The following is a 12755-nucleotide window of genomic DNA, read 5'->3' as shown; positions in this document are numbered from 1 at the left end:
TTGACTTTCAATGGGTCCGTGGAAAAATCGGAAAATGCACCGTTTTGCAGCCGAGACCGTGATCCGTGTATCCTGGCCGTCAAAAAAAATATGACCTGTCCTATTTTTTGACGGACAACGGTTCACGGACCCATTTAAGTCAATGGGTCCGTGAAAGAACACGGATGCACACAAGATTGGCAACCGTGTCCGTGATCCGTGGCCGTAGGTTAGTTTTTATACAGACGGATCCGAAGATCCGTCTGCATAAAAGCTTTTTCATAGCTGAGTTTTCACTTCGTGAAAACTCAGAACCGACAGTATATTCTCACACAGAGGCGTTCCCATGGTGATGGGGACGCTTCAGGTTAGAATATACTAACAGAACTGTGTACATGACTGCCCCCTGCTGTAGTTAACACATTGGTGGCCAGTGTGGCCGGCCCCCCCTCCCCTGTAGTTAACTCATTGGTGGCCAGTGCGGCCGCCCCCCCCCCTCCCCTGTAGTTAACTCATTGGTGGCCAGTGGACCCCCCCTCCCCTGTATTTAACTCATTGGTGGCCAGTGCGGCCGGCCCCCCCCCCCTCCCCTGTAGTTAAATCATTGGTGGCCAGTGGGCCCCCCCCTCCCCTGTAGTTAACTCATTGGTGGCCAGTGCGGCCGGCCCCCCCCCCTCCCCTGTAGTTAACTCGTTGGTGGCCAGTGGGCCCCCCCCTCCCTCCACTGTAGTTAACTCGTTGGTGGCCAGTGGGCCTTCTCCCCTCCCTCCCCCTCCTAATTAAAATCTCCCCCCTATCATTGGTGGCAGCGGAGTGTACCGATCGGAGTCCCAGTTTAATCGCTGGGGCTCCGATCGGTAACCATGGCAACCAGGACGCTACTGCAGTCCCGGTTGCCATGGTTACTTAGCAATTTGTAGAACCATTATACTTACCTGCGAGCTGCGATCTCTGCGTCCGGCCGGGAGCTCCTCCTACTGGTAAGTGACAGGTCCGGCCGGGAGCTCCTCCTACTGGTAAGTGACAGGTCCCTAGTGCCCACCAGTAAAATACATTCTAGGGGCCCACTGTCCACTACAAACAAATATTATCTGACCTTCATTTGCAAATCCCTAAAACTACAGTATGCCAACTCTCATTATTCTCAGTAGTGGCCTGCTGCCTTGCCTGTGTCTCAGACTTTTCTGTCCTGGAGACCCTGTCGGTATGATGGTGATTGGCTCTAGCCTTGGACAAGGGCCTTCTTAGTCATGTGAGATGGGTACACATACATAGTGGCAGGTAGCAGCAAGACACTGCAAGATGATTGATTATGGGGGTCCTCTCAGTGAATTTGAGAAGCTGGGCCCCTAGGGAAAGAGGGTAGTCGCTGACCTACCTCTGTAACTGCATATTTGTTAGAGGGGTTCTCTGGGGAATTAAGAAAATGAAAATACATAAATTTATTCCCAAATACCTTTTATTATTTATAATTGCTCATTTTGTCTAGGGAGCAATTATTAGGAGAAATAAAATGGCCCCCATCCTATTAGTACACACAAAACTTGTCCTAATAACACGGGAGGACTTTACTTCAGGTCAATGAGCTAAAGAGCTGCCTCATGCTCCTCTCTGCTCTACTTGTCAGGGATTATGATCCTGAATACAGCTGATAAGATCTTCCGCTGAATCTCTGGAGTACATGAAGTACAAAGAGGATGGACAGGACGGACTGTGGTAATGTGGGGCTGTGGTATTGGAGATTGCATACAAGTGCTGCTCATTAGCCTCACCATTCTTCATTTACTTTATGGCCTCTTTCACACGGGCGTCCCGGATTTTCTCTGGATGCGTTGCGTGTGCATTGCGGGAAACCCGCGCGAGTGCGCACGCAATTTTAGTCAGTTTTGACTGCGATTGCGTTGCGTTGTTCAGTTTTTATCACGTGGGTGCAATGCGTTTTGCACGCGCGTGATAAAAAAACTGAATGTGGTACCCAGACCCGACTTCACTGAAGTTCGAGTTTGGGTTAGGTGTTCTGTAGATTTTATTATTTTCCCTTATAACATGGTTATAAGGGAAAATAATAGCATTCTTAATACAGAATGCTTACTAAAATGTGGCTTGAGGGGTTAAAAAAAAAAGAAATTAACTCACCTCATCTTGTTGTTCGCGCAGCCGGCATCGTCTTCTTTCAGGATGTGCAAAAGGACCTTTAATGACGTAATCACGCTCACCACGTGGTGAGCGGGCGGACGTCAGCGCAGGTCCTGCTGAATGAAGATAGAAGATCCTTCCATCTTCATTCAGCAGGACCTGCATTGATGTCACCGCGCTCACCACGCGCTGCCACACCAGAATATTCAGCAAAATGGGCTGTTACTTCTGGCCATGTCCTACTGCCACCATTCTGATGTTGCCACCCACCTGATGCCATCCGCCTGCTGCCTCTACTGCCAATCTAACAATGGGGCTTCTTGGCCTACTGATATGTACGTGTTAAATTTTTTAAAGGATTTTCATGCCACTGGGCCTTGCTATCACACTGCTGTTTTTGGGTTCTGCTACTACTGTGATCTGCCACTGCTGTGATCTTGTGCTGTATACCACTGCTGATGCTGTTCCTCCTAACTCTGTCATGGGGCACTTATTTTCACGGTCACTGCTGCTTCTCCCCCTCCCCACTCATGGGGCCACAATTGTCCGTTTTACTGCCACTGCTGTTGGCCCTCATCCCCACTTTAATGGAGCCAATTTTGTCCCTGTTACTTCCACTGCTGTTGGACCCATTCCCACTTTCTTATGGGGCCACGATTGTCCCTGTTTGTCCATGTTAACATCACCGTTTTTTTTTCTGTTTTTCTTGTGTCAGAAGAACAGAAAAAAAAATAAAAATACAGTACAGACCAAAAGTTTGGACACACCTTCTCATTCAAAGAGTTTTCTTTATTTTCATGACTATGAAAATTGTAGATTCACACTGAAGGCATCAAAACTATGAATTAACACATGTGAAATTATATACATAACAAACAAGTGTTAAACAACTGAAAATATGTCATATTCTAGGTTCTTCAAAGTAGCCACCTTTTGCTTTGATTACTGCTTTGCACACTCTTGGCATTCTCTTGATGAGCTTCAAGAGGTAGTCCCCTGAAATGGTTTTCACTTCACAGGTGTGCCCTGTCAGGTTTAATAAGTGGGATTTTTTGCCTTATAAATGGGGTTGGGACCATCAGTTGCGTTGAGGAGAAGTCAGGTGAATACACAGCTGATAGTCCTACTGAATAGACTGTTAGAATTTGTATTATGGCAAGAAAAAAGCAGCTAAGTAAAGAAAAACGAGTGGCCATCATTACTTTAAGAAATGAAGGTCAGTCAGTCAGCCGAAAAATTGGGAAAACTTTGAAAGTAAGGGCTATTTGAACATGAAGGAGAGTGATGGGGTGCTGCGCCAGATGACCTGGCCTCCACAGTCACTGGACCTGAACCCAATCGAGATGGTTTGGGGTGAGCTGGACCGCAGAATGAAGGCAAAAGGGCCAACAAGTGCTAAGCATCTCTGGGAACTCCTTCAAGACTGTTGGAAGACCATTTTAGGGGACTACCTCTTGAAGCTCATCAAGAGAATGCCAAGAATATGCAAAGCAGTAATCAAAGCAAAAGGTGGCTACTTTGAAGAACCTAGAATATGAAGTATTTTCAGTTGTTTCACACTTGTTTGTTATGTATATAATTCCACATGTGCTAATTCATAGTTTTGATGCCTTCATAGTCATGAAAATAAAGAAAACTCTTTGAATGAGAAGGTGTGTCCAAACTTTTGGTCTGTACTGTACATATATTGTACTTTAAGCATCTCTAAGGCCTCTTTCACAGGGTCAGTATTTGTTCAGTATTTGTTCATTATTTGTAAGCCAAAAGTAGGAGTGGGTTTGAGACACAGATGAGAGATGCAAACATTTCCATTACATTTAATCTCTATTTTGGACCCACTCCTGTTTTTAGCTTACAAATACTGAACAAATACTGTTGCAAAATACTGACCAAATACATGCATGCAGAAATTTTTCCTTGTTAAAAAAAAATGATTTCAGATGTAAATAGCCAAAACAGATGCAAACTAAGCATAAGACCTCTTTCACACATTCAGTATTTTGCATTAATTATTTCATCAGTGTTTGTAAGCCAAAAGCAGGAGTGGGTCCAAAACACAAAAGATATGCAAATGTTTCTATTACAATTTATCTCTGTTTTGGACCCACTCTTGATTTTGGATTACAATTACTGATCAAATACTGACTGTCTGAAGGAGGCTTTATGGATGCTCAAAATACAGGATTCTTTTTTGTTTTTGTTTTCTGTTCTACTGACGGATCAGAAGAACGGAAAAATAAACAGTGATGTGAACACAGCCTTACTGCCACTGCTTCTGCCCCCTCTCCCCTCTCTGTTATGGGGCCACTATTGTCACTGCCAGTGCTGCTGCCACCCATCCCTGCCCTCTTACGGGGACACTATAATCACTGTTACTGCCACTGCTGCTGCTGACACCCTCTCCAATCTATCATGGGGCCAGTACTGTCACTGCCACTGCTGCTGCTGCCACCCTACATACTCTATCATGGGGCCCCTATTGTCACTGTTACCGCCACTACTGCTGCCACCCTCCCCACTCTGTCATGGGGTCACTACTTGAATGTTGAGGCACCTCACAGTTAAGTTCACGGTGATAAATTAGACCTGATGCTAACATTGACGTGTCATACTAACACTGTCACAAGGGTGTCACAACCTATCGCTGACCCTGTTGTGACTGGGGTCAGAAGGTTGCAGCGGGTGGCTACACGCTCAGTTTCTCAAGGGATCGCTCTATAACCTAATGGTGAGAATGGATTATGGTCCAGGTTTTCCTGCTTAGGTTTGCAATCCTTTTTGTCCCATTTAGGAATCTGTAGCTTTTCCTTTCAGCTGTTCTCTGTCAGACACTCCCAGCTACTATATATTTTTCCTTTCTGCTTCCCTTGTTACCAGATATAGACCTTCCTTCCAGATCTTCTATTCTGACCTCAGGTGTACAACTGTTGCTGTGGAGCCGTTGGAACTGGAGCTGTTGGATCTCCGATTCACTCCTGTTGTTGTCTCCTGTTTGCTGTCTCCCTTTGGGGATCGTTTGTGGTGTTTGTCTTGTTTGTCCTTTCCCTCTTGTTACCCTAGGTGTCAGTGGTGAGGACTAGTGCTCCCACCGCCCTACTCACTACCTAGGGCTTATTTCAGGGTAAGCCAGGGACGAGGCACGTGATTGGCGTTACGGGTTGGCAGCCAGTCTAGGGAAACCAGGGCAGCCAGGTGCCAGTGCTAGGTGAGTTAGGGGTCACCACTCCTCCCTCTCCCTAGTGAAATAGCAACTATGGATCCCATTGCTGCTTTGGCAAAGCAGTTGCAAGGTTTTATCTTGAAGTGACAGAATTGAGGGTGTCAGTCCTTCAGCAGCAGCTGCAGCAGACCTCGAGCTCAGTGGTTGCTATGGGTAACCAGGTTAATCCAGAACCTAAAGTTGCCCTCCAGAGACTTTTCTCAGGCAGGAGTCTGTTTGTTCCGACTCAGACGAACCTATGCAACTAGGGGTATCGTCCTCCTGGGGCTCTCCATAAAACAAGGGTTTGTTTCTACTATGGTCGGAGGGGTCATTTCATTGGAGCTTGTCCATCTGTACCCAAAAAGAAACAACCGCCGGAATTACTGACCCCAGGTTGTGCGAAGGATGACAACCTGAGTGTATACATCTCCTTCATATGAACATCTCAGTTTATTTTGCCAGCTATGGTAGTTTTGGGCAATAAAACTGAGATGATTTCTGTTTTCTTAGACAGTGGGGCAGGGGTCAATTTGGTGGATGCCCGATTCGCTCGGACTATGTTTTTTTATTTTAGACCTTTACCGAGATCTATCCCCATATTTGCTATCGACTCTGCTCCTCTTACCAAGGGGAACCTGACACACATTGTACATAAACATACATCTTCGGGTGGGGACCCTCCATAATGAGTTTATTTCTTGCTGTGTCCTTGAAGGTCTTCCCTGGTTGGTAGCGCACAGTCCTGTTGTTGATTGGCAGGCCAGGGAGATATTGAGTGGAGTGAGCATTGTAGGGACAATTGCTTAAGTAAGTAGCAGTTTCTCAGCCACCTCCATTGCAACATTACCAGCATTTGTGTCCAATTTTGAAGATATTCTCTCTGAGAATGGGTGTCAGGAGTTACCACCCCATTGTCAGTATGATGGACTCGTTAACCTGCTCCCTGGAGCAAAGTTACCTAAAACCAAGTTATATAATCTTTCTGGCCCTGAAAGACAAGCCATAAAGGACTATATTTCCGATAGTCTGGATAATGGACATATCAGATCCTCTTCTTCACCCGTAGCTGCAGGGTTCTTCTTTGTAAAGAAGAAAGATGGGGGCTTGCGTCCTTGCCTAGATTTTCGTGAACTAAATTGGATAACTATCCGAGACCCCTATCCTCTTCCTCTCATTCCCGACCTCTTTAATCAGATTGCGGAAGCGAAATGGTTTTCCAAAATGGATTTAGGGGAGCCTACAATCTGATACACATCAAAGAGGGGGATAAGTGGAAGACAGCGCTTAACACTCCTGAGGGACATTATACAAACCTGGTCATGCTATTTGGCCAGACTAATGCTCCTGCTGTCTTTCAACACTTTGTCAACGATATCTTTTGTCATCTTGTCGGCAGATTTGTGGTGATATATCTTGACGATATTTTGATCTATTATTTAGATCTGGAGACATACAAGGTACATGTCAGGCAGGTGTTGCAGATTTTAAAGACGAATAAGTTATATACTAAATTGGAGAAATGTGTATTCTCCCTACAGGCGGTACAATTCCTGGGGTATCTGCTATCAGCTTTGGGGTTCCGTATGGATCCAGAGAAGGTCCGTGTGATCCTAGAATGGAATCTTCCTGAGAACCCAAAAGCTCTGCAGCGTTTTTTGGGTTTTGCCAATTTCTATAGAAAATTCATTCAGAACTATTCTGCGATTGTCAAACCCCTTACGGACATGACAAAGAAGGGGACTGATTTTTCTAAATGGTCTGACGCTGCTAAACTGTCTTTTTCCTCTCTGAAGGAGATAGTTTCACCTCGGCACCCATACTGGTCCAGCCTGATGTTTCTCAACCTTTTATTGTGAAGGTTGATGCATCGGAGGTAGGGGTGGGGGCTGTACTGTCCCAGGATCCGTCTCCAAGTAAATGGCATCCTTGTGCTTTCTTTCCTAAGAAATTGTAGGCAGCCAAGAAGAATGATATAGGCAACAGGGAACCTATTATGGATCATAAAAACCTGTTATACCTTCAATCTGCTAAACGTCCTACCCCTAGACAAGCTAGGTGGTCTTTGTATTTTACCAGGTTTAATTTTGTTATCACCTATTGTCTAGGGGCAAAAAGCTGATGCGTTATCTCTAAGTTTTCCTGGAGGGGGTGATGTTGACGATCCAGTGCTGATTTTACAAAAGGGGGTGGTTGTCTCTGCGTTACACTCAGACTTGGAGGGGATGGTGTTGGAGGCTCAGGGGGACGCCCCGGTCTCCTGTCCCCCAGGAAAGTTGTTTGTGCCTTGAAATATTAAAAGAACTAGTAATGAGCGGCAGGGGCAATACATCACGAATATATAAGTAAATATTCGCGATTTTATGATATTCTTTTCGATTGCGCTATTATGCACGCGCACGTACGCATGCACACACTATTAGCTACATAAGTGATAAAAATTGTTGGCAGCAACTTTCGAGATAGTAAGGAAGAACTCCTGATCACGGTAAGTAATTGTACATTACAGCACTGTTTTAGATTAAAATTCCATGCATGTCATAACAATAGCTTTAAATGCAGATAGAGTTTTTCAAAGTATTCGAGATCGCGCAAATCGCCACTATTGATTCGAATATTTTAGCGCAATACATACAACTTCACCTTTACTCAGGTCTGACAACATAATACTGATTACTATCTAACACTAACTATCTGGAATATTTGTATGCGATTTGGAAGGTAATTTGAAAAAGCACAGCACAGTATTCAAGCTCCTCTCTCTCTCACATGAAACTCCACAAAATGCCTGCTGGGGAGTGTCTTAATTTATATAGTGTGGGGATTTGCTCTGGTAGACAGGCTTGCGGACACAGTATAGAGGCAACGACAACGTCTTTAACGTAAACAGTTCGGTGTTTATTCACACATAAGGAAAAGCAAAACAAAAAGTCAGTTTCAAGGAAAACAGTCACCCCGAGTCTGGTGTTTGTTCACACCATGCAGCAATGCAGAAGTCCTTGGACATAGCAGAAACCACCTGCTCTCACGCCAACAAGGTAGCAGGCTATTACCCAGGCCCAAACTTCCAAGTCCCAACACGGAGACTGACAGAGCTTCACTGTCAGAGAGGAGTAAATTCCTCCCGCCTGACAGTGCTGCCTGCGTTTTATAGCCCAAAGCAAGACCTGACCTGGAATGTGGGAAGCAGCCACCCACCATGCACTTTGGCTGCTCCCAGTAAGAGCCGGCCCGGATAGGATTTACAGCCATGCTAAATAGCAAAACCATGTCAGCCAGCACTAGCTGACATATGAAATTACTGGCTCTTACCTCACCGAGACCAGGAATCTCTGTGACATATACCTTCCGTCAATGACGGACCCTTGCGCCTTCCTACAATAGTGAAGGGGTAGGCAACTTTTATATTGGCTGCTAGGGATGTTGCTAGGCTGTGACAAAGCCTTCTCATTGGCCCACAAGCTAGAAGAAGGGAGGGATGATCACCTGATGTGTACTGTGTTAAAAGAAAAAAAAAGAAAAAAAGAATATTTGTCATTGCGATTATATAGCACTATATCTAATATATAAAGCTGAGTGTGTGTGTGTGTGAAATCCGCACCGTCACATTTACAAATCACAAAATTTGGCACACAGGTACATCAGGTGCCCGGAAAGGTTTTAGACCGGGTCTCAGCTCCCAAAAAATGCATTAGCCAATAGAAGCTTGGTCACATGACCCTTATCAGCCAATAGAAGCTCGCAGGTCCTCCAGCCTCCACATACACAGTTTTACCCCAGGTTTCCATAACAACCCAGCCATTTATCTTCACCGCTGTAGGAGAGCTTTAAAGGAAATCTGTCACCAGGATAATCGCTATTGAAGTAAAGCCATGGCCTAATAGCACTTAGTACCTTATTTCAAGATGTGCCTTTGTTCCAGCAATAGATGTTTTTATCCACTGAAAATCCAGTTTATTTGGTATGCAAATGAGCCAGTAAGATGCCCAGAGGGGCGTCACTCTTGCAGGAAGAAGCCCAGACACGCCCCTGCCACAATGTGTCCACCCTCAAAAGACTTAAAACTCTGCCCGCTAAGCCACGCCCTGATCCGGTTAGGCCACGCCCCTCCATGCATCTGCTGATACGGATTGAAAAAATGAAGGTAAAAATCAATTTCTGTCAGCTGCAGAGGTGGGAGGGTGACTTTCTCCCTGCTGCTCACACTCAGACAGTACAGTGCTGCTGACTTAGAGTGAGCTGTTTAAAAGGACACGCCCCAATCCAGTAAAGGCCACTGTTAAGGGGGCGGGCCCCTGTGGAGGTCACTGTCAAGGGGGTGGTATGCTGTGAAAGTCACTGTTAAAAGGGAAGGTTGCTGTAAAGGTCAAAGTTAAGGGGGTGGGCTGCTGTGGAGGTCCAATTTTTAGGGACAGGGCACAGGGATAGTGTTGATATCTTTTAACGACACACACAAACATTAAATGAGATAGATTAAATATACCCGAGCGAAGCCGGGTCCTTCAGCTAGTTCTAAATATTCGCAAATTCTTGAAGTGCCGATATTCGTGGTAAAAATTCGGAATATGAATATTCGCGCTCGACACTAAAAAGAACATCATAACTCTGCACTCGCTGGGCACCCAGGTAGTAGGGCAACTTCGGAGCAATTGTCTCGTCATTTCTTGTGGCCAAGGGTGCACTAGGATGTCGTTGATTTTGTGTCTACCTGTACAACCTATGCACACGCTAAAGTAACTCGTCCAGCGGGGTCTCTGTTGCCACCGGTCATTCCAAACAGACCGTGGACACACCTGTCGATGGATTTTATTACTGACCTACCTGTATCTGCGGGTAAAACTATTATCGTGGTAGTAGTAGACAGGTTCAGTAAAATCGTGCATTTCATTGCCTTACCTGCGTTGCCAATTACTAGAACCCTGGGTCAGGTTTTTATCAGTGAAATAGTGAAGCTTCACGGGGTCCCTTCCCATGTTGTTTCGGATCGGGGAACCCAGTTTATTTCTAAATTCTGGAGAACTTTTTGTTCTCGTCTTGGGGTACATTTTTCCTTTTACTCAGCCTTCCACCCGCAGTCAAATGGCCAGACCGAACGCACCAACCAAACCTAAAGACTTATCTTAGGTGTTGTGTCTGAAAATCAGGAGGAATGGTCATCTTAATTACCTTTAGCAGAGTTTGCTATAAACAATCGCCGTCAAGAATCAACTGGTAAGTCACCATTTTTTGGTGCATATGGTTTTCATCCTCAATCTTGCACCTTCAGAACGGTTTACATCATCACTATCTTGTGTATGGCGAAAGGTTCAAAGCAATTTGAAAAATATGGGAGACAGATATAAACGTATGGCTGATAAAAAAAAACGTTCGCCAGGTCCGGACCTAGGGGTGAATGACTATGTGTGGTTGTCGACTAGAAATATTAAGTTAAAGGTTCCCTCTTGGAAATTGGGTCCTAGGTTTATCAGTCCTTATAAAATAGTCGCCGTCATTAACCCAGTGGCAATTCGTCTGGAGCTACCTCAAACATTGAAAATTCATAATGTATATTATAAATCGTTGCTCAAAAAGTATGTTGCACCTCAGGAACCATCACCGTTACCGCCCACTTAAATTATTGTCGATGGCAATTTGAAGTTTGAGGTAGCAAGAATTGTTGATTCTCGTTTTGTCCGTCGCTCCCTTCAATATCTGGTGCATTGGAGGGGTTACGGTCCGGAAGAAAGAATGTGGGTGCCAGCGTTGGAAGTAAACGCCAGCAGATTAATTAATTTTTTCCACATTCCTCATCCGGAAAGACATGGTCCTGAGTGTCCGGTGGCCTCTCGTAGAAAAGGGGGTACTGTCACAACCTATCGCTGACCCTGTTGTGCCTGGGGTCAGAAGGTCGCTGTGGGTCGCTACTCACTTGGTTTCAAGGGATCGCTCCATGACCTACTGGTTGGAATGAATTCCTGTCCAGATTTTCCTGCTTAGGTTTGCGATCCTTTTTGTCCTATTCAGGATTGTGTAGCTTTTCCTTTCAGCTGTTAGCCACTCCCAGCTACTATATATTTCTCCCTTTCTGCTTCCCTTGTTGCCAGATATAGACCTTCTTTCCAGATCTTCTATTCTGACCTCTGGTGGAGTTGGAGTTGGAGTTGCTGTGGAGGTGTTGGAACTGGAGCTGATGGATCTCCGGTTCACTCCGGTTTGTCTCCCTTTGGGGATTGTTTGTAGTGTTTGTGTTGTTTGTCCTTTCCCTCTTGCAACCCTAGGTGTCAGTGGTGAGGACTAGTGCTCCCACCGCCCTACTCACTACCTAGGGCTTATTTCAGGGTAAGCCAGGGACGAGGCATGTGATCGGCTTAAGGGTTAGCAGCTCGTCTAGGGACGTCAGGGCAGCCAGGTGCCAGTGCTAGGTGAGTTAGGGGTCACCACTCCTCCCTCTCCCTAGTGAAAGGGTACTCCCCTTCCCTCCTCTCTGCACCACACTTCTGTTACCTGCCATATCAGACGTGATAGACACACACTTAATCTACAGCTAACAGAAGGGATTAAAAAGCATGTGTCTGGACTGCCACAACATGCATTAAAAGAACATTTTTATTCTCCACTACTTTATTGGCGCTGCCTCCATTTCTTTATTTTGTTCCTCTAAGGAACCATTGCACACAGGGGTGCACATGGGTTTTTGGCTTTACCGAAGAGTGCTGTATGCTTTTCTTTTTGTTTAACAGAAGGGATTATTTATGAATCTTTGTGCACTGCACAGTGATGTAGATGGCAATAAATTACACCTGTAATACTGATGCACAGAACCTACAGACCTGATAAACAATGAATGTGGTTGCACTAGAACGTAATGCACACAGCGATACACTCCCTGCAGTTTAAGCCCTCACAATGAGATTCGGCCACCAAGTCGGATGAATATGATTAGGCAGAGGGCCTGGGTATACCTGATTTATCGCGATTTGTGACAAATTAATTCATAATGAATTAAATTTTGCGTCGGAGTTCAGCGAATTGGCGAAATAAAATTTTTCAAAACTTTGTTCTTCTCTTGTGCCCACATATAGACAGCAAAGAGGACTGTCCACCAGTAGTGTTACATGATAGTGTCCATATAGCAGTAGTGCAAAATTTTTCAAAGATGGTGTAAAGGGAAACTGGTTTACTTGTCCATAGCAACCAATCAGATTCTACCTTTCATTTTCCAAAGGAGCCCAGAAAAATAAAAGGTGGAAGCTGATGGATCATGGATGGTACCTTGGAACCGAACCGGAGTTCGGGAAATATTTTTTTACAGTAGAAATTGATTTATGAAGTTACTATGAGAAGTCTCGCGAGACTTCGCGAACTAATAACTTCGGCTCATAGGAGCCAATACATTCTAATACTGTACGGAGCTTAGGTTTATATACATTACAATGTCATGTCTAATAAGAGATGAATGATT

This window comes from Bufo bufo, chromosome 2 (genome assembly GCF_905171765.1).
Source record: "Bufo bufo chromosome 2, aBufBuf1.1, whole genome shotgun sequence".
Classification (NCBI taxonomy): Eukaryota; Metazoa; Chordata; class Amphibia; order Anura; family Bufonidae; genus Bufo; species Bufo bufo.
The sequence above is the reverse complement of the archived record's forward strand: the minus strand, read 5'-3'. Positions refer to the sequence as shown.